This window comes from Rana temporaria, chromosome 9 (genome assembly GCF_905171775.1).
Source record: "Rana temporaria chromosome 9, aRanTem1.1, whole genome shotgun sequence".
NCBI lineage: Eukaryota > Metazoa > Chordata > Amphibia > Anura > Ranidae > Rana > Rana temporaria.
In genome coordinates, this window is record NC_053497.1 from 29,779,452 (window position 1) to 29,799,877 (window position 20,426).

General features: G+C 47.3%; 1 protein-coding gene across 3 annotated transcripts in view; it reads left to right on the forward strand.

Moving 5' to 3' along the window:
• Positions 1-20,426, forward strand: part of AGPAT1 (1-acylglycerol-3-phosphate O-acyltransferase 1) — a 113,097-nt gene that overhangs the window by 19,402 nt on the left and 73,269 nt on the right. The gene's annotated exons all lie outside the window — the stretch shown is intronic.

Genomic DNA, 20,426 nt, shown 5'->3' on the forward strand with positions numbered 1-20,426 from the left:
CAAACTTTTTTCAAAGAGGGCCAAATTAGATGAAGTGGACATGCTTGAGGGCCGACTATTTTGCCTGACATTCTTAAAACCATTACAATTCGGTAAAGTGTGTTCCTCCGAGCTCTAAGGCCGCGTACACAAACCGATGAAAACGGACTGAAGGACCTTTTCATCGGTCCAAACCGACCGTGTGTGGGCCCCATCGCTCAGTTATACTTCGGTCAAAAATGTTAGAACTTGCTTTAAAATTGAACCGATGGACGCCTAACCGATAGGTCAAAACCGATGGTTAGTATGCAAAAGCATCGGTTAAAAACCTGCGCATGCTCAGAATCAAGTCGACGCATGCTTGGAAGCATTGAACTTTTTCTCTGCACGTCGTTGTGTTTTACGTCACCGAGTTGGACTCGGTTTTTTAACTGATGGTGTGTAGGCACATCAGACCATCAGTCAGCTTCATCAGTCAGCTGACAACGGTCCTTTGGACCGTTGTCATCGGATGGACTGATCGTGTGTACGCGGCCTAATACTCTGCCCAACAAGAATTCTCTTGCCTTTGTAGCTGTGTGGTGAAGAGATGAGCTTGGTGTGCTATTTGGATGTTCTGGGGCAGATCCACAGAGAGAGTACGCCGGCGTATCTACTGATACGCCGGCGTACTTTCAAATTACCCGCGTCGTATCGTTGTTTTGAATCCTCAAAACAAGATACGACGGCTTCTGGGTTAGATCCGACAGGTATACGTCCTCGTACGCCTTCGGATCTAAGATGCAATTCTTCGGCGTCCTCTGGGTGGCGTTCACGTCGTTTTCCGCGTTGGGTATGCAAATTAGCTATTTCCGACAATCCACGAACGTACGAGCGGCCGGCGCATTTTTTGACGGCGTCTCTAGTCGGCTTTTTCCGGCGTATAGTTAAAGCTGGTATTTCGTCGCGTATGGTTAGACCTGCCATGTTAAGTATGGCCGTCGTTCCCGCGTTTATTTTGAATTTTTTATTTTTTTTTCGTAAGTCGTCCGTGAATCGGGATGGACGTAATTCACGTCTATGTTAAAAAAAAATGACGTCCTTGCGACATCATTTAGTGCAATGCACGGCGGGAAATTTAGGGACGGCGCATGCGCAGTTCATTCGGCGCGGGGGCGCGATTCATTTAAATGAAACGCCCCCTAATCGCCGATTTGAATTACTCGCCGTTACGCCGCCAGAGATAGACTACGCCGCCATAACTTACGGCGCAAATTCTTTCAGGATTCGAACCGAGGACAAGTAGGTCACGGCGGCGTAGTGTATCTGATACGCTGCACGGGTGCAGATCTCTGTGGATCTGCCCCACTGTATTTAATGGCGTATAACAACACGCACCTTCACTTTAAAAAGGACGTTTCAGGAAAAAATCTTAAATTTTAAATAAAGAACTGTGAAGCAAAATAAGGGGTCAGGGTCAGTGCCCATCAATGCAGCCTAATCGGTGCCCATGAATGCAGCACCCACCGTTGCCATAAATGCCGCAAACCCTGTTGCCATGAATGCAGACTCACCATTGTCTGTCGTCAGTGCAGCCTGATTCATGCCCATCTGCAGCCTTGGAGGAGACAGGGAGGGGGCGGGACGAGCGCCAACAGACATACAGTAGAAACTCCTGTTTTCTTAGCGGCCTCTTTAATATAAAGTCCTGCCTCCTATGATGGACAGAACAGTTGTCCAATGGCAGCCCAGGAGACAGGACTTCCTTTTACCCAGGACATTGTGTAAACAGGAAATACTCCTCTCCTCTATGTAAGGCACTCGTCCAGTCCCCTCCAAGGCAGCTAGCATATATATCTTTTGTGGCGCTCGGGGATTCGTTGGGGGGCCACAAAAGATATATATGGCAAAATTACCAGGCGGGCAGTCCGGAACGCGGGCCGCGATTGGCCCATGGCCCGGACTTTGGACATGCGTGGTCTAAAGGGACTTGCATGACTATGGCAGATGTTCCCGTCTGTCTATAGCAGGGGTCTCCAAACTTTCTAAATAAAGGGTCAGTTTTATTGGAGGGCCAGAAGCCGTGTAAATTTTCCTGGAATCAGTTGGCATAAACCATATAAGCACATTTTGGTGTTGGGCTTTTACACTGGAGGAACAGCAGCCTCTGTTTCAGGTTGGTTTGCAGGCGCTATTTTTAGCACAATAGCGCCTGCACACCGCCCCAGTGTGAAAGGGGTCTTAGTTTTTTAGTTTTTTTTTTTTTTTATTCAGTTTGAAAGACCACTGCACAAATACGGTGTGACATAAAATATTGCAACGGCCGCCATTTTATTCTCCAGAGTCTTTGCTAAAAAAAAATATAATTGGGGGTTCTAAGTAATTTGCTAGCAAAAAAAAAGAAATACTGATTTTTAACTTGTAAGCAACAAGTGTCAGAAATAGGCTTGGTCCTTAAAGGGGTTGTAAAGGTAAAAGTTTTTTCACCTTAATGCATCCTATGCATTAAGGTGAAAAAACATCCGATGGTACCGGCCCCCCCCGGGCCCCCGTTTTACTTACCTGACCGTTCGAAATTCCCGGGCGCGTTCACGTGATGTTCTTGGTTTCCCAGCCTGGCCGTTGATTGGCTAGGCTGGGCGGATTGATAGCAGCGCAGCCATTGGCTGGCGCTGCTGTCAATCACAGCGGATGACGGGGGGCGGGGCCGAGTGATGCAGTCGGCGGCTATGGCCGCCGATGTATCACGGGAGCCCGCTCGCAAAAGCTTTCCACCATGCGAGGGAGCTCGCATGAACGTGGAAAGCTTTTGCGAGGAGGAGCCGAGACAGCCGCCGAGGGACCCCAGAAGACACGGATCGGGGCCACTCTGTGCAAAACGAACTGCACAGTGGAGGTAAGTATAACATGTTTGTTATTTAAAAAAAAAAAAAAACACTTCTGCCTTTAGTGTCCCTTTAAGTGGTTAAGCTAAGATATTTTCTTGTAAAAGTAGCAGCGACATCATCGCTGTGCTGAATATTACCATAACAGAGCAATGGGAGGGGCCCAGCAGGCCCCACCCACTACAGGCTGCCTGCAGAAAACAGAAGGGGGTGGAGACAAGACCAGTCACCCTGCACAAGGAGAGAGAGCGGCTTTGAGCGGTCTTCATTACAGGAAGCTCACACTGGATTACTGCACAGATCGGGAAGAAATGCACAAAGCATACCGAGATTCAAGGAAGAGTACACATGGCTCTTGTACTGTATTAAAGCGGAGTTCCGACCACAATTTCACTTTTTAAATATAAATACCCCTGTAATACACAAGCTTAATGTATTCTAGTAAAGTTAGTCTGTAAACTAAGGTCCGTTTTGTTAGGTTGTTACAGCATTTAGACACTTTATAAAATAGAAATTGACTGGGGCCATCTTAAGTGTGGGCATCATGAAGCCAAGACTGTATGACTTCCTGGATTTCAGCCTTGCAGATCTCGCACATGCTCAGTGCTGCAGAAGCAGTGTAATAGGTTTCAGATCAGGTTTCAGCACCTGTGCTGTCCAAGTCACATGATTCTTCAAGACTGGGGAGTGCACAGACTCCTGGAAAGTTACACCCACTACATTCCCGGGGATGTCTGTGAGGTGTAGGTTAGGAAGCATTAAGCACCTAGGTGCAGGAAGTGGGAAGATTTACTATTTTGCCTAGCAACAACACTTTGAAGGCATCTAAAAAAAAAAAAATTTTTCTTAAAGGACTAATGACATTTTTTTAAAACTACTGATGTAATGTTATATTTATGGGTGGAACTCCACTTTAAGACCAAATTTGCTTTCCTTGGAGTTCAGTTTTAAGCATGCAGGAGAACAAAGGTGGTGAAAGCCTCCGGATGTTTGCAGGCATGGAGCCCAAGAAGCTTTGATTGCGGATTCCCTTTATTCCTTGTGTACCTACCGTACATTGCTTGTGGCTTCAAAAACAAGTAATGACAGCTATTCCTGACAGGCAGCAAGTGTCAGTTTACAAGCCCCGGGGAGGGTGTAGATGGGTGCCGAGCACCTGAGTGACACGTACCGACGGTACCGCCATCAGCTATGTTCAGGGGAATTGGAGGCGTCTGTTTTTTCCTGCCGGGTTGCTTCGCCGATGGACTGCGGTGGAAAAATTGTCTGCTGTTACTTGCCCCATAGGAAAGGTGTATAGGGCTGGTCATGGAGCGCTCCTTGACGGCTGGGGAGCCATCTGTCCTCATAACAGTTGCTAAACACGATCATCGATGCGTCTTCCTTCGGCAGAATTTTATTTAATATGTAATAAACTGCATGTAATACAATCAGACTGATTTATAGACCAAGTACCATATCCCCGGTTACAGCCCATCATACAGAGCATGAGACTTTACAGGTACCAATTATTATCAAAATTACTTTACCAAAACTAAATTATGGATAAAATACAGACTTTGGCCCGGATTCAGAAACAACTTACGACGGCGTATCTCCAGATACGCCGTCGTAAGTCTGAATGTGAGGCGTCGTATCTTGGCGCCTGATTCAAAGAATCGGATACGCCCAAATTTGTCCAAGATACGACTGACGTAAGTCTCTTACGCCGTCGTATCTTAGGGTGCATATTTACGCTGGCCGCTAGGGGCGCTTCCGTATATTTCCGCGTTGAATATGCAAATGAGGTAGATACGCCGATTCAGAAACGTACTTGCGCCCGTCGGATTTAGCTACGCCGTTTACGTAAGGCGTCGGTCCGGCGTAACTTTACCCTTCATAAAGCAGGGGTAAGTCATGCTAGGTATGGGCTTCGGAAACGTCGGAACAGCGTCGTATTTTACGTTGTTTGTGTAAGTCGTACGTGAATGGGGATGGGCGTAGGTTACGTTCACGTCGACTAAGCATTGAGCCGGCGTAACTTAGGGAGAAAATTCGACGTGATACTGAGCATGCATGCGCCGTTCGTTAGGCGCGTCATTTACTTGGGGTCACGATTCATTTCCATACAACACGCACCCTACCAGCCTACTTTGAATTACGCGGGCTTACGCCGGCCCATTTACGCTACGCCGCTGTAACTTAGGGCGCAAGTTCTTTGTGAATACGGTACTCGCCTCTCTAAGTTACGGCGGCGTAGCGTATATGAGATGCGCTACGCCAGCAGAAACTTAGGCCATCCTTTCTGAATCCAGGCCTTTATCTCTGTGTATGCTAAAATATTGTTAAAACATAAATTGCAAGGATGCGTGCCATTTAATTATTTTTTTTTTTTTGTATTCTCATACCCATGTGTCCCTAAATACAATGACCTCCAAGATATGGATTGTATCCCATACAGTTCTCATTGGGGTTTGCAGCTGGTACTTGCAGAGAGATGACACCACTTGGCAACGCGTTTCCCAGATAGTAAAATCTGCTTCTTCAGGAGTTCATTGTAGCCGCATTGGTGCAGCACATCATTTGGTAGTTTATTTGCACTAACCGGTGCATTTTTAGGACACTATTTTGGTGGTTTTCCCCCTTCTTCGAAGATCGGAGAGTACTGTTTGGACCAGGGGTCGCCAAAGTTTCTAAGCATAGGGCCAGTTTATGGTGCCTTAGACTGTTGGGGGGGCGGAACATGGCCATTGGAACTCAAGTAGAAAATGTCCTGGCATCTGTGAGAGTAAACAACGTCTCATCTCATCTTTGGTATTGGGGGAATTTATTAGTGCCCTATCATTGGTGTCAGTAAAGGGAAATAGTGCCCCATCGTTGGTGTCAGTGGAAGGAAAAGTGCTCCATTGAAGGTGTCGGTGGAAGGAATGGTGCCCCCCATCATTTGGGTCGGTGGAAGGAATGGTGCCCCCATCATTTGGGTCAGTGAAAGGAATGGTGCCCCCATCATTTGGGTCGGTGGAAGGAATGGTGCCCCCCATCATTTGGGTCGGTGGAAGGAATGGTGCCCCCATCATTTGGGTCGGTGGAAGGAATGGTGCCCCCATCATTTGGGTCGGTGGAAGGAATGGTGCCCCAAGGGCCAAGAAAAGGCAAGAAAAGGGTCGCATTCTGTCCTCGAAGCTGCAGTTTGGAGACCACTAGTTTAAACTGAAAAGGGATACACTGAGAGAACAAAGAGGGCCCACCAGCCCAGGAGGTGGAGTATCGGCTCCAGACCATCTGCTTTAACCCCACAACCCATTTTGCAAGAAAGCGGCTGGTAGGAGGTAAAAACGCATCTTAACCGTGGGAATTTACCACCACCCCCCCAATTGCTAGTGTGAAAGAGCCCTTACATGCAACCTGGTGTACTCTGAGGATAGGGGACCGGTCTATGAATTGGTACACACTTCTGGGATTCTTAAAGCTACTCTGCAAACTAGAACCCTTGTGTTAACCACTCCTTCCAGTGCCCAGGCACACCAGACACATGACTTATGATAGCTTGCCACCACCAAGCAATTTCTCCTCTGACTGGCCTGCTAGGCGACCACACACACACGCATACAGAACTCTGCTAACTTATGATGTGCATGCAATCCACTAACACCATAGGCTTGTGTACAGGGTGTGTCCAGGATGTGCCTGAACACCCCCTAATCAACCCCTGGGATGCAGATTCCCCCAGCTGAATGAACCCCCCACCCCCTTGTGGCAGCTGAGGCTACAGCGAAAGGGATTGGGGAACCTCTGTCCTCAGTCCCTTTCTATGCTATTTTACAAAAGCCCCCCAATGGGGCTTCTAACAAATTGTAAAAAATAAAAATATACTGTATTGTAAAAAATTAAATATATATATATATATATGTATGTATGTATGTATGTATGTATATGTGTGTATATGTATATATGTGTGTGTATATGTATGTGTATATATATATATATATATATATATATATATATATATATATATATATATATATATATATATATATATATATATATATATATATATATATATATATATATATATATATATATATATATATATAAAAAATATTAACCTCAATCTCTGCCCTACCGACACCACCTAATCGGTGCGACGCCGCATCTGCAGCGATGCAGCAATTTCAAAAAATTGTTTCTGTACTACTTTTTGCGATTTCGGACCTTGATTACAGTGTGAACCTGGGCTTAGTCTCCTTGTGGGTGACAGACAGTTCTTCTTGCAGGCTCTTTCCATGGTGAAGCCCAGTATGGCAGAGCTCCGATGTCACTCCCTATTTTGATGTGCGGAGATTGTTTGATGTGTGAATCCTGGTTTGCATTTCTCTCAATCTTCAAAGCTTTTCTGATCCCCGCAGGAGGATAATGACAGATCGCAGCTACAGGTTCACCCAGGACTCTCAGCGGCTTCTCATGAATAACCCAGATTCTGAGAAACCGTTATGTCTGCGGGAAATTGTCCCAATTGCATCTTATTGCTTTCATCGCTTTCAAAAAGGTGTGCGTGTGTGTGTATTACAAAATATATATATATATATATATATATATATATATATATATATATATATATATATATATATATATATTGCAATTTGTGGGGAGTTTGGACTTTAGGTGAAGCACATGGTTTAAGAGCCTCCATCCCTGGTTCAGATAAACAAGAAAAGGGGATTTGGGACTTTTAGATGAGATAGTTGACTTGTAAATTGGATGAATTCATGTTTGCATAATATAGTAAAATGCATAGCAATAATACAGCTCATGCTAAAAAGTAATGTCATATATGCACGTTATATATATATATATATATATATATAATTTCTAATTAATTGGCACATACCAATGATGAACAGACTCCTGTATCAACCTGGCTGCACAAATTAGAGTTCAATGGGTTTCAAAAATGGTAAATTGTATATCTAAATATAAATCCTTATTGCTATGCATTTTACTATATTATTAAAACATTAATTCATCCAATTTACATCTACAAGTCAACTACATCATCTAAAGTCCCAAATCCCCTTTTCTTGTTTTATTTATTTAAAGATGTATATTAAATTTGCTCACAGACCATTTTAAAGTGCTACTAAAACCCACAACAGTAAAATCAGTCTGTATATGTAGTAAAGCATGCTTGTTATACTCACCGTGGAACCTAAGGGGTTAATACTCTGCATCGTGTAAAAAGGCTTTTTGATCCTGTCTTCAGACCCTCCCCTTCTTCCACAGTCCTCAATCCATCTTCTGATAGTACAGAGCTTTAGGGGCACTCTGCACATGCTCAGTTTGGTGTGTATTGCTAGAGTATTTTTTTCTTTTTTTTCTTGGAAGTGTGCATGTGATCAGCACAGGGCCAATCAGCAATGTCCAGAGGGTCAGGGGTCCTGCAGCCTAATTGGACAATCAGGGGAGAATGAAATCTCCTCCTACAAGCTTTAACCAGTGCTCTGCTGGACACTGATAGAAATCACAAGACTGCTATATATTGCTGATGGGTAAAGGTGTTTAGCAGTTTATATTTACTAAAATAATTGCATTTCCATGTTCTGAGTACTGTGGGAGACCAGATATAGTGAATGCAGAGTCCTGGGTTTAGTAGCATTTTAAGTCCATGCTGATGGGTGCTTATGTAGCATAGGGCTCAACCAGGGGAGGGCTGGGCCAGGGGGCAGGGTGGCAATTGCCTCCTAGACCGTCCTGACTTATGTTCAAAATTGTCCGGCAGCCGCTGCCCGCTACCATTTTTTTTATTCTGGTCTAGGACGTTGGGCCGGGGGCATGGCCACAATGGCCGACCGCTAGCTGTTGCATTCCGGGGATGTAGTAGTCCACGCTCAAGCTCCCGGTGGGTGGAAAACAGAGCATGGCAGAGGAAACTACAACTCCTGGAGACCGGATTTTTTGGAAGCAGGCAGAGGCAGGGTGTCCCTGCATCCCAGGGAGTTGGGACGCAGGCCTGGGTGCTGGCTGCAACTTGGCCCCCAGGGCCAGGTGCATTACCTCCCCAGGAGGCTGTGGCATGCAAGGACCTGCTGAGATCACTGAGGTGAGACCCTGAAACCCATAGCTGACCCCCCATCCCCCCCCCCCCCATACACCCCATGTATCCTGCCCCAGTGATCAGGCTGCATTGATGAGCACTGGAGTTGGCTGCACTGGTGAGGCTGAATTGAAAAACCAGATGGGCCATAGATGGTGAGCTGATTTGGCGGTTCAATGGCCACTTGACTGAACTTGCCCCCCAGGCCTAAGGCTGCCAGCCCTCCCCTGGGCTCAACAAGTGGTGGACTAAATATGTACCTTCCAAATTTTTTTCATTGACCCCTTGAAGACACAGAAATTAGACGCTTTGTACCAGTGAAGACCTCAGAATCCTTACTATGTTACAGGTAGGCTACAGCTGGGGGCCCATCAAGCCTGAAGGATCTAGGAGAGACTGAACCATCTGTCTCTGTTATAGACAAGGCAGCATGGTGGGTGTTACTGTGGCCTTGCACCATTGGGGTTTGGATTGCCATCAGAAACACCATCTGTGTGAAGTTTGTATGTTCTCCCTGCATGCTAAACAGAAAATCAAAATCTTCTCCTGCCGTAGGGCCCCCCGTACAAGGGTTAAATGCTTATGTCTAGGGCAGGGGTGGGCAACCTTTTGAGAAGTGTAGTTCTACCTGAACAACATTAAAGAGATGAAAGATAACTGGGGTTCGGATTTTTTTTTTTTGGACAACTATCAAGGTGTAACTAAATATTAGGGGAAACTTATGATATGTAATTTAAAATATGTAATTTTTAACTCTTAGAAGTTTACGTGGAAAAAAGAAATGTTCCTGGACTGCCGCACTCTGATGAGGCTATGACTAAGCATCTATCCATGATGTGAAACATGTTAGCTTTTTTGTCCCCTATGTTCACTTTCTACCATTGATTGCAGTGTTGCATGAATTTTTGGATGTTATACAGCTTTAGATTTTAACCTTTTGTTCATTTTGTTTCAATAAATCGCCTATCAGAGTGCGGCAGTCCAGGAACATTTCTTTTTTCCACGGATCAGCGCAGAGTCTGCACCTGTCAGTACTACAGGGCGGGAGCCCAGCATAGGTCACAGGGCTTGGAGCGGTACTCTTTTCCATTCTTAGAAGTTTACCTTTAAAAGAGGAGGGTGCCGGCCGGTAGGGATTATGGCTGTCCGGGTATGGTGTGGCCTGGATTATGGCTGTCCAGGTATGGGTATGGTGTGGATTATGGCTGTCAAGGTATGGTGTGGATTATGGCTGTCAAGGTATGGGTATGGTGTGGATTATGGCTGTCCAGGTATGGTGTCACCTGGATTATAGCTGTTCGGGTATCAGAGTATGATGTGGCCTGGATAGTGGCTGTCCAGGTATTGGAGTATGGTGTGGCCTGGATGATGGCTGTCCAGGTATCGGGAGTATGGTGTGGCCTGGATGATGGCTGTCCAGGTATCGGAGTATGGTGTGGCCTGGATGATGGCTGTCTAGGTATCGGAGTATGGTGTGGCCTGGATGATGGCTGTCCAAGTATCGGGAGTATGGTGTGGCCTGGATGATGGCTGTCCAGGTATCGGGAGTATGGTGTGGCCTGGATGGTGGCTGTCCAGGTATCGGAGTATGGTGTGGCCTGGATGATGGCTGTCCAAGTATCGGGAGTATGGTGTGGCCTGGATGATGGCTGTCCAGGTATCGGAGTATGGTGTGGCCTGGATGGTGGCTGTCCAGGTATCGGAGTATGGTGTGGCCTGGATGGTGGCTGTCCAGGTATCGGAGTATGGTGTGGCCTGGATGGTGGCTGTCCAGGTATCGGGAGTATGGTGTGGCCTGGATGGTGGCTGTCCAGGTATCGGGAGTATGTTGTGGCCTGGATGGTGGCTGTCCAGGTATCGGGAGTATGGTGTGGCCTGGATGATGGCAGTCCAGGTATCGGAGTATGGTGTGGATTATGGCTGTCTAGGTATCGGAGTATGGTGTGGCCTCGATGATGGATGTCTGGGTATCGGAGTATGGTGTGGTCTGGATGATGGCTGTCTAGGTATCGGAGTATGGTGTGGCCTGGATGATGGCTGTCCAGGTATTGGTGTATGGTGTGGCCTGGATAATGGCTGTCCAGGTATCGGAGTATGGTGTGGCCTGGATGATGGCTGTCCGGGTATCGGAGTATGGTGTGGCCTGGATGATGGCTGTCCATGTATCGGAGTATGGTGTGGCCTGGATGATGGCTGTCCAGGTATCGGAGTATGGTGTGGCCTGGATGGTGGCTGTCCGGGTATCGGGAGTATGGTGTGGCCTGGATGGTGGCTGTCCGGGTATCGGGAGTATGGTGTGGCCTGGATGATGGCTGTCCAGGTATCGGAGTATGGTGTGGCCTGGATGGTGGCTGTCCGGGTATCGGAGTATGGTGTGGCCTGGATGATGGCTGTCCGGGTATCGGAGTATGGTGTGGCCTGGATGATGGCTGTCTAGGTATCGGAGTATGGTGTGGCCTGGATGGTGGCTGTCCAGGTATTGGAGTATGGTGTGGCCTGGATGGTGGCTGTCCAGGTATCGGAGTATGGTGTGGCCTGGATGGTGGCTGTCCGGGTATCGGGAGTATGGTGTGGCCTGGATGGTGGCTGTCCGGGTATCGGGAGTATGGTGTGGCCTGGATGATGGCTGTCCAGGTATCGGAGTATGGTGTGGCCTGGATGATGGCTGTCCGGGTATCGGAGTATGGTGTGGCCTGGATGGTGGCTGTCCAGGTATCGGAGTATGGTGTGGCCTGGATGGTGGCTGTCCAGGTATCGGAGTATGGTGTGGCCTGGATGGTGGCTGTCCAGGTATCGGAGTATGGTGTGGCCTGGATGGTGCCTGTCCAGGTATCGGAGTATGGTGTGGCCTGGTTGGTGGCAGTCCAGGTATCGGAGTATGGTGTGGCCTGGATGGTGGCAGTCCAGGTATCGGAGTATGGTGTGGCCTGAACATTAGCCATGCCTCATCACAAGAGAGCAGTTGTACAGGAACAATAAACGGCTTGCTGGTTCCTAGGGATTGTGTGTGCATCTGCACGGAACTGTCAAGTAAACAAGACTGGAAAAAAGACGTCAGCAGCTGCGACACTGCGAGGGGGTGTGAGGTCTCTGTCAATGATGCCAGTGAGGTGGGGGCAGTTAGTGAAAACTGAGCATAGACAAAGAGATCAGTCATGGGGGGAAAATATGAGGGTAAGAGGAGACAGGAATGCTTGGTGTAATGAGAGCAAATTAGGCCAGGCATGCCGCAGGCAGAACACAATATAATGGTTAGAAGATGGATATCCAGTCCGCGGAGCTTGTAGAATAAACGGCCGTGAGGTAACACCTGTTGTGCTGTCAGGGAGTAGGGCCGTTATTAGTGACTCAGCTGTCACTATGTGATGTTATGTTGGGACAAACTCATCCTGTCTGTGTTATTGACTATCTGTTTGGCTCCAAAGCCAGTCACAGTGCTAAACAAGACATGGTACGTCTGTAATGGGGAAAGATCCGCATCAGGGAGGCCACAAGCGGCCCTGGAGACCACAAGCGGCCCTGGAGACCACACGCTGCCCTGGAGACCACACGCTGCCCTGGAGACCACACGCTGCCCTGGAGACCACACGCTGCCCTGGAGACCACACGCTGCCCTGGAGACCACACGCTGCCCTGGAGACCACACGCTGCCCTGGAGACCACACGCTGCCCTGGAGACCACACGCTGCCCTGGAGACCACACGCTGCCCTGGAGACCACACGCTGCCCTGGAGACCACTCCTTTGCCCTCTGCCTGTTTTTTTCTTTTTGTCTACCTCCTTTTAAGGTTCAATTCCTCTTTGTTCCTATTGTAGCTCTGAAGTGTGATTGTTCTCCAGGGAACCTAAAGGATGACACTTAAAAGGGTCTAAGACATTGTTTTCCAAACTGTGGCCGGTGGGCCAGATGTGGCGCTTTGCTTACCTTTATCTGACCCTTGACTTTATTCCTCACACTGACACAAAGCACCATTCCTTTGGCTGACGCCAGCTGTGGGGGCGCCTTTCCTTTGGCTGACGCCAGCTGTGGGGGCGCCTTTCCTTTGGCTGACGCCAGCTGTGGGGGCGCCTTTCCTTTGGCTGACGCCAGCTGTGGGGGCGCCTTTCCTTTGGCTGACGCCGGCTGTGGGGACGCCTTTCCTTTGGCTGACGCCGGCCGTGGGGGGGGCGCCTTTCCTTTGGCTGACGCCGGCCGTGGGGGGCGCCATTCCTTTGGCTGACGCCGGCCGTGGGGGGCGCCATTCCTTTGGCTGACGCCGGCCGTGGGGGGCGCCATTCCTTTGGCTGACGCCGGCTGTGGGGGGCGCCATTCCTTTGGCTGACGCCGGCTGTGGGGGCGCCATTCCTTTGGCTGACGCCGGCTGTGGGGGCGCCTTTCCTTGCGCTGTTTTGGGGGTTTTAAGTAATCTTCAAGCCTAAAATGATTATTAAAACGTGTGCAAAAAAAGGCTCCATCAGCAGAAGGGTTGAATGTCTGACATACACTATATTACTAAAAATATTGGGACGCTTGCATTTGCATGAACTTTTAAAGCCGAAGTAAACCCATCCATTTACCAGTTTCAAAAAACGGTTTTGTTTCCAGCACATGCTGGAAATGTAACACTTCCCATTGGTTGTACTCTCAACCAAACTGTCAAACCATCCAATGGCTGGTGTCATAACTGATCACATGTACAACATCATGGCAGTTGAAGATTAACCACTTAAGGACCGCCTCCTGCACATATACGTCGGCAGAATGGCACGGCTGGACACAAGCATGTACCTGTACGTCCTCTTTAAGTGCCGCAGCTGGGGGACCCGGTCCGAAGCTCCATGGCCGTCGGACCCGATTGCCGCTGGAGTCCCGCAATCGGTCCTCCGGAGCTGAAGAATGAGGAGAGCTGTGTGTAAACACAGCTTCCCCGTTTTTCACTGTGGCGCTGCCATTGATCGTGTGTTCCCTGATATAGGGAAGCACGATCAATGATGTCACACGTCCATCCCCGCCCCCCTACAGTTAACACATATGAGGTCACACTTAACCCCTTCAGCGCCCCCTAGTGGTTAACTCCCAAACTGCAATTGTCATTTTCGCAGTAAACCATGCATTTTTATAGCATTTTTTGCTGTGAAAATCGCAATTGTCCCAAAAATGTGTCAAAATTGTCCGATGTGTCCACCATAATGTCGCGGTCACGATAAAAATCGCCGCCATTGGTAGTAAAAAAAAAAAAAATTCATAAAAATGCAATAAAACTATCCCCTATTTTGTAAACACTATATATTTTGCGCAAACCAATCGATAAACTCTTATTGCGATTTTTATTTTTATTTTTTTTACCAAAAATATGTAGAAGAATACGTATTGACCTAAACTGAGGAAAAAAAAAGTTTTTTTATATATTTTTGGGGGATATTTATTATAGCAAAAAGGAAAAAATATTTTTTCAAAATTGACGCTCTATTTTTGTTTATAGCGCAAAAAATAAAAACTGCAGAGGTGATCAAATACCACCAAAGGAAATCTCTATTTGTGCGGAAAAAAGGATGCCTATTCTGTTTGGGAGCCACGTCGCACGACCGCGCAATTGTCAGTTAAATTGACACCGTGCCGAATCGCAAAAACTGGCCAGGTCTTTTACCTGCATTTTGGTCCGTGTCTTAAGTGGTTAACGAAAAGCAAAGATGGGAGCGTCCTTGGCTGAAAACGATAGTTTTAATGGGGTGTGTGTGTGTGTGTGTGTGTGTGTGTGTGTGTGTGTGTGTAAAATATATCTCTATCTCTCATCTTCAACTCTTCTGGGAAGGTTGTCCACAAGGTTTAGCAGTGTGTCACGCCTGGCTCGAGGTTTATATAGGGTAGGAGTTAGCAATGTGTGTGTAGACTACTGGTCCGTCCAATCCAATATAAAAAAATATATAGAAGAACCTAGTGCACAAAGGCACGGTAGTACCCCTCAGGATTTTGCAGACAGACCAAGGCAGTATGATAAAATAAGTTTATTAAATGTAGAAATACAATAAAAAGTATATGACAAGAAAAGTCAATATCAAAAAGACATATTAAAATGTATGTATATCATACAAATGTTTTTATTTTGACTTTCTTGTCATTATATACTTTATTATTGTATTGCTACATTTAATAAACTGCTTATTTTATCATACTACCTTTATCATAGTACCTGCAAAATCCTAAGAGGTACTACCGTGCCTTTGTGCACTAGGTTCTTCTAATATATATATATATCTATCTATCTATATCGGGTTGATGTTCTGCAGGCCAGTCAATTTCCTCCTCCCCACCCTCGCTCATCCATGTCTTTATGGACCTTGCTTTGTACACTGGTGTGCAGTCATGTTGGAACAGGAAGGGGCCATCCCCAAACTGTTGCCACAAAGTAGGGAGCATGTCCAACATGTCTTGGTATGCTGACGCCTTAAGAGTTCACTTCACTGGAACTAAAAGGCCAAGCCCAACCCTTGAAAGCCCTCCACCCCCCCTTTTCCACCATAACCCCCCCCCTACCAAATGATTAGGACCAGTGCACAAAGCAAGGTCCATAAAGACACGGATGAGCGAGTTTGGGGTGGAGGAACTTGACTGGCCTGACCTCAACCTGATGGAACACCTTTGGTTAGAGCGGAGACTGCGAGCCAGGTCATCTTGTCCACATCAGTGCCTGACCTCACAAATGCTTTTCTGGAAGAATGGTCAAAAATCCCCATAGACACACTCCTAAACCTTGTGGACAGCCTTCCCAGAAAAGTTGAAGCTGTCATAGTTGCAAAGGGGGGGCAACTCAATATTGAATCCTACAGACCAAGACTGGGATGCCATTAAAATTCATGTGCGTGTAAAGGCGGACGTCCCAATACTTTTGGTAATATAGTGTACATCAATGACAGCTGATATCTATTTGCTTCCAATGAGTAATGTAGATACATATTGTACATCCCTGATGATGACATCCTCATGCCTTGTCTGGGGTGGTGATGAGGACTCAGAAATCTATATTTTGTTTATCTGCGTTAAACTGACACATCTCCAGATTGCACAATCGCACGCACTTCCTCACTCTGGTCCTATCACATGACAGCGGCGAGGTATATCCATCCTCTTATCTTCTTCCAGTATGTGTTAAGACAACTAAACAAAAAGCCATCATTAAAATGGACAGAATTATCCGATCTCAGTTTTATTTTTTGTTTTGGATGGAGTATGGAAGTGTTGAGCTGTCATACATTTGTAGATTTTCCTACGATTGTTCATATGAAAATTCTCATCATACATATGAAGAATCATCCATCATACATACTTGATGAATGTCATTCGAATATTCCATTTGCTCTTAACGTTCAATCTTGGAATGAATGTCATTTCCTAAATGAAAACTACACACGTTGTTATGCCGCGTACACACGCTCAGGATTTCCGACAACAAAAGGTCGATGGGAGCTTGTTGTCGGAAATTCCGACCGTGTGTAGGCTCCATCGGACATTTTCTGTCGGAACTTCCGACAACAAAAATATGAGAGCTGGTTCTCAAATTGTCCGACAACAAAATCCGTTCTCGTTAATTCCGATCATGTGTGGACAATTCCGACGCACAAAATTCCACGCATGCTCTGAATCAAGTACGAGACGGAAGCGCTCGGTCTGGTAAAATGGAGATAGCACATTCTTCACGCTGTAACGGACTGAAAAGCACAAGGAAAAGTGCGAATATAGTCTCTCACCAAACTTCTACTAACACGACTGGTATTGAACTTCCCTTTAACCACTTAAGACCCGGACCAAAATGCAGCTAAAGGACCTTGCCCCTTTTTGCGATTTGGCACTGCGTCGCTTTAACTGACAATTGCGCGGTCGTGCGACGTGGTTTATCAAACAAAATTGGCGTCCTTTTTTCCCACAAATAGAGCTTTCTTTTGGTGGTATTTGATCACCTCTGCGGTTTTTTATTTTTTGCGCTATAAACAAAAATAGAGCGACAATTTTGAAAAAAATGCAATATTTTTTACTTTTTGCTATAATAAATATCCCCCAAAAATATATAAAATATATTTTTTTTTCCTCAGTTTAGGCCGATACGTATTCTTCTACCTATTTTTGGTAAAAAAAATCGCAATAAATGTTTATCGGTTGGTTTGCGCAAAATTTATAGCATTTACAAAATAGAGGATAGTTTTATTGCATTTTTATTAATTATTATTTTTTTTACTACTAATGAGCGATTTTTTTTATTTTATTTTTCTCTCCGTGACTGCGACATTATGGCGGACACTTCGGACAATTTTGACACATTTTTGGGACCATTGTCATTTTCACAGCAAAAAATGCATTGTTTAATGTGAAAATGACAGTTGCAGTTTGGGAGTTAACCACAAGGGGGCGCTGATGGGGTTATGTGGGACCTGAAGTGTGTTTACAACTGTAGGGGGGTGTGGCTGTAGGTGTGACGTCATCGATTGTGTCCCCCTATAAAAGGGATGACACGATCGATGCTGCCGCCACAGTGAAGAACAGGGAAGCCGTGTTTACACACGGCTCTCCCCGTTCTTCAGCTCTGGGAACAGATCGTGGGACTCCAGCGGCGATCTGGTCCCGGAGCTTCGGACCGGGTCGCGGGCGCGCGCCCGCGACTGGGTACTAGTACAGGACGTACCTGTACGTACATGTGCCCAGTCGTGCCATTCTGCCTACGTATATGTGCAGGAGGCGGTCCTTAAGTGGTTAATAGTGCCGTCGTACGTCTTGTACGTCACCGCGTTCTTGGTGTTCGGAATTTCCGACAACATTTGTGCGATCGTGTGTATGTAAGACAAGTTTGAGCCAACATCCGTCGGAAAAAAATCCACGGTTTTGTTGTCGGAATTTCTGATCGTCTGTACGCGGCATTAGAGGATTATTTGTTTGAAAAAGAAGAAAAAAACTTTCAAACATTTGCACCACTACAGTCGAAAACTAAGGCTCCATTCACACCTAGGCGTTTTCACGCCCGCTGCTATTGCAGCCTGCAATACGCTGGAGGGGTGATTTAACATTGTCGGCTATGGAGATGGTTCACATCTCCACGCCGAACGCGGAAACGCTTGAAGCTCAAAACAAGTCCCTGACCCTTTTTTTCAGGCGTCTTCGGCGTTCGGCCATATTACACAATGTGTAATCACCCCTCCAGCGAAAATCGCGGTAAAAAACGTTGCGTTTTGTCACGGCAAATCGCGGTAAAAAACGCCGCCATTTGTCACGGTAAACGCTGCAAATCGCCTACGCCTAGGTGTGAATGCAGCCTAACTTCAATTTGACCCCACTAATGATTAGAAAATGAAACGAACGTCCCCAAAAGAAACATTTAACAAAATTCATCTGGTGTATGGCCAGCTTTAGAACCTTTGTACATTTTAATGGCCTCTGTGTGGAATCGCTCTCTCCATATGTCCTTTTTTGCTCCATGTCCCCAAGATGGAAAGTGAGAGGAAATCCTTAATTTTAGAGTTGTCCCCAGAATGAAAAGTGAGGGTAAATCTTCCAATGAGCCTGCCTGTCCTGGTGACAACAATCTAAGGAGAGTTGTCTTGCATTGTAGAGATTTCCCCTCATTTCCTGTTGTGTCCCCGTGACAGGAAGTTGAAGAGAAATCTCCATACCTGGGAACTTGTAAGATCTCAGCTGGCTTTTCACATTTGTTACTGGATGATTACCGGCCAGGCTCGGTTCTCTGGAGATACTGATTGTTAGGAATGACTTCAGGATTGCTTCCATCATGTAGAGTAGGAACGCCTACAGCTGCTGAAGGGAAGATTCTGCTGGAAGGCTCCCCAGATGGGGGATGTAAACCACTGGAGCCACCTTGGAAGGCCCTACCTGTCGCTGCCATAATTGAGCGCGCCACTTGTGTGGTTCAGGGATAGAGGTCCTTCTTCTGAGTTTTGGCCAATCCTGAACCCATCATGCACATTTTTTGTGTGCTGTGATTTCACAGTTCACTTTTTTTGTTCACAGGGGAGTCGAGATTTGACAAGCATCGTCCATGGAGCTCCGAAATATTAATAATAATAAAAAACCTGTAGGAATGTATAATCTGTATAATCTGTCACAAGAGTTGACTTTTAGCAGGAAAGTCTTGCTGGGCAGTGCAAGGACTGCCTGAATAACAGCCCTGTGGACACTGGCAGAGCAGCATTTTTCATCCTCCAGCTGACACCAGCACAGCACCATAACGTGACACTTTGTTCCTCCCGCTGGCAGTGCGGCGTTTGTTCCTCTCGCTGACACTGGCAGTGCGGCGTTTGTTCCTCCCGCTGACACTGGCAGTGCAGCGTTTGTTCCTCCCGCTGGCACTGGCAGTGCGGCGTTTGTTCCTCCCGCTGGCAGTGCGGCGTTTGTTCCTCCCGCTGGCAGTGCGGCGTTTGTTCCTCCTGCTGGCACTGGCAGTTCGGCGTTTGTTCCTCCCGCTGGCACTGGCAGTTCGGCGTTTGTTCCTCCCGCTGGCACTGGCAGTGCGGCGTTTGTTCCTCCCGCTGGCAGTGCGGCGTTTGTTCCTCCCGCTGGCAGTGCGGCGTTTGTTCCTCCCGCTGGCACTGGCAGTTCGGCGTTTGTTCCTCCCGCTGACACTGGCAGTGCGGCGTTTGTTCCTCCCGCTGGCACTGGCAGTGCGGCGTTTGTTCCTCCCACTGGCAGTGCGGCGTTTGTTCCTCCCGCTGACACTGGCAGTGCGGCGTTTGTTCCTCCCGCTGACACTGGCAGTGCGGCATTTGTTCCTCCCGCTGACACTGGCAGTGCGGCATTTGTTCCTCCCGCTGACACTGGCAGTGCGGCATTTGTTCCTCCCGCTGACACTGGCAGTGCGGCATTTGTTCCTCCCGCTGACACTGGCAGTGCGGCGTTTGTTCGTTGAAGTCGGACGCGTCTCTGACTTCAAGTCGCAGTGCAAAGTCAGGTCTAAAGTAGGACTAGTTTCGCGACGCACCAGTGTGAACCCGGCCTTATCTGCATTCAATTAGCTTAAAGCGGAGATTTTTAAATGCCAGCAGCTACAAATACTGCAGCTGCTGACTTTTAAAAAACGGACGCTTACCTGTCCAGCGTGCCTGCGATGTCTGCAGCCGAGGCTGAGCAATCGCTCGGTGCTCGGCTGCTTTCGCCGCAATCCTTGGTGAGGGAATCAGGAAGTGAAGCCTTGCGGCTTCACTGCCCTATTCCCTACTGCGCATGCGCGAGGATCGCGGTACTCCGTCACTGGTCCCCGCTCTCTCCTGGGAACAGTGTTTCCCAGAAGACAGCGGGGGGGGGGGGTGTTGACGTGCAAGGCTGGATTCCCTGCGGGAGTCAGAAGTAAAATACCTGTCTCAAACAGGTATCTGCAACCCCCTCCCCCCTGAAAGGTGCCAAATGTGACACCGGAGGGGGGGAGTGATCCAAAAAGCGGAGGTTCACTTTTTGTGTGAACCTCCGCTTTAAGAACCTGTGCAATTCATGTGTGTTCAGGTTTAAAAGGATGGGATGGCAACCCTAGTCAGCGTGGG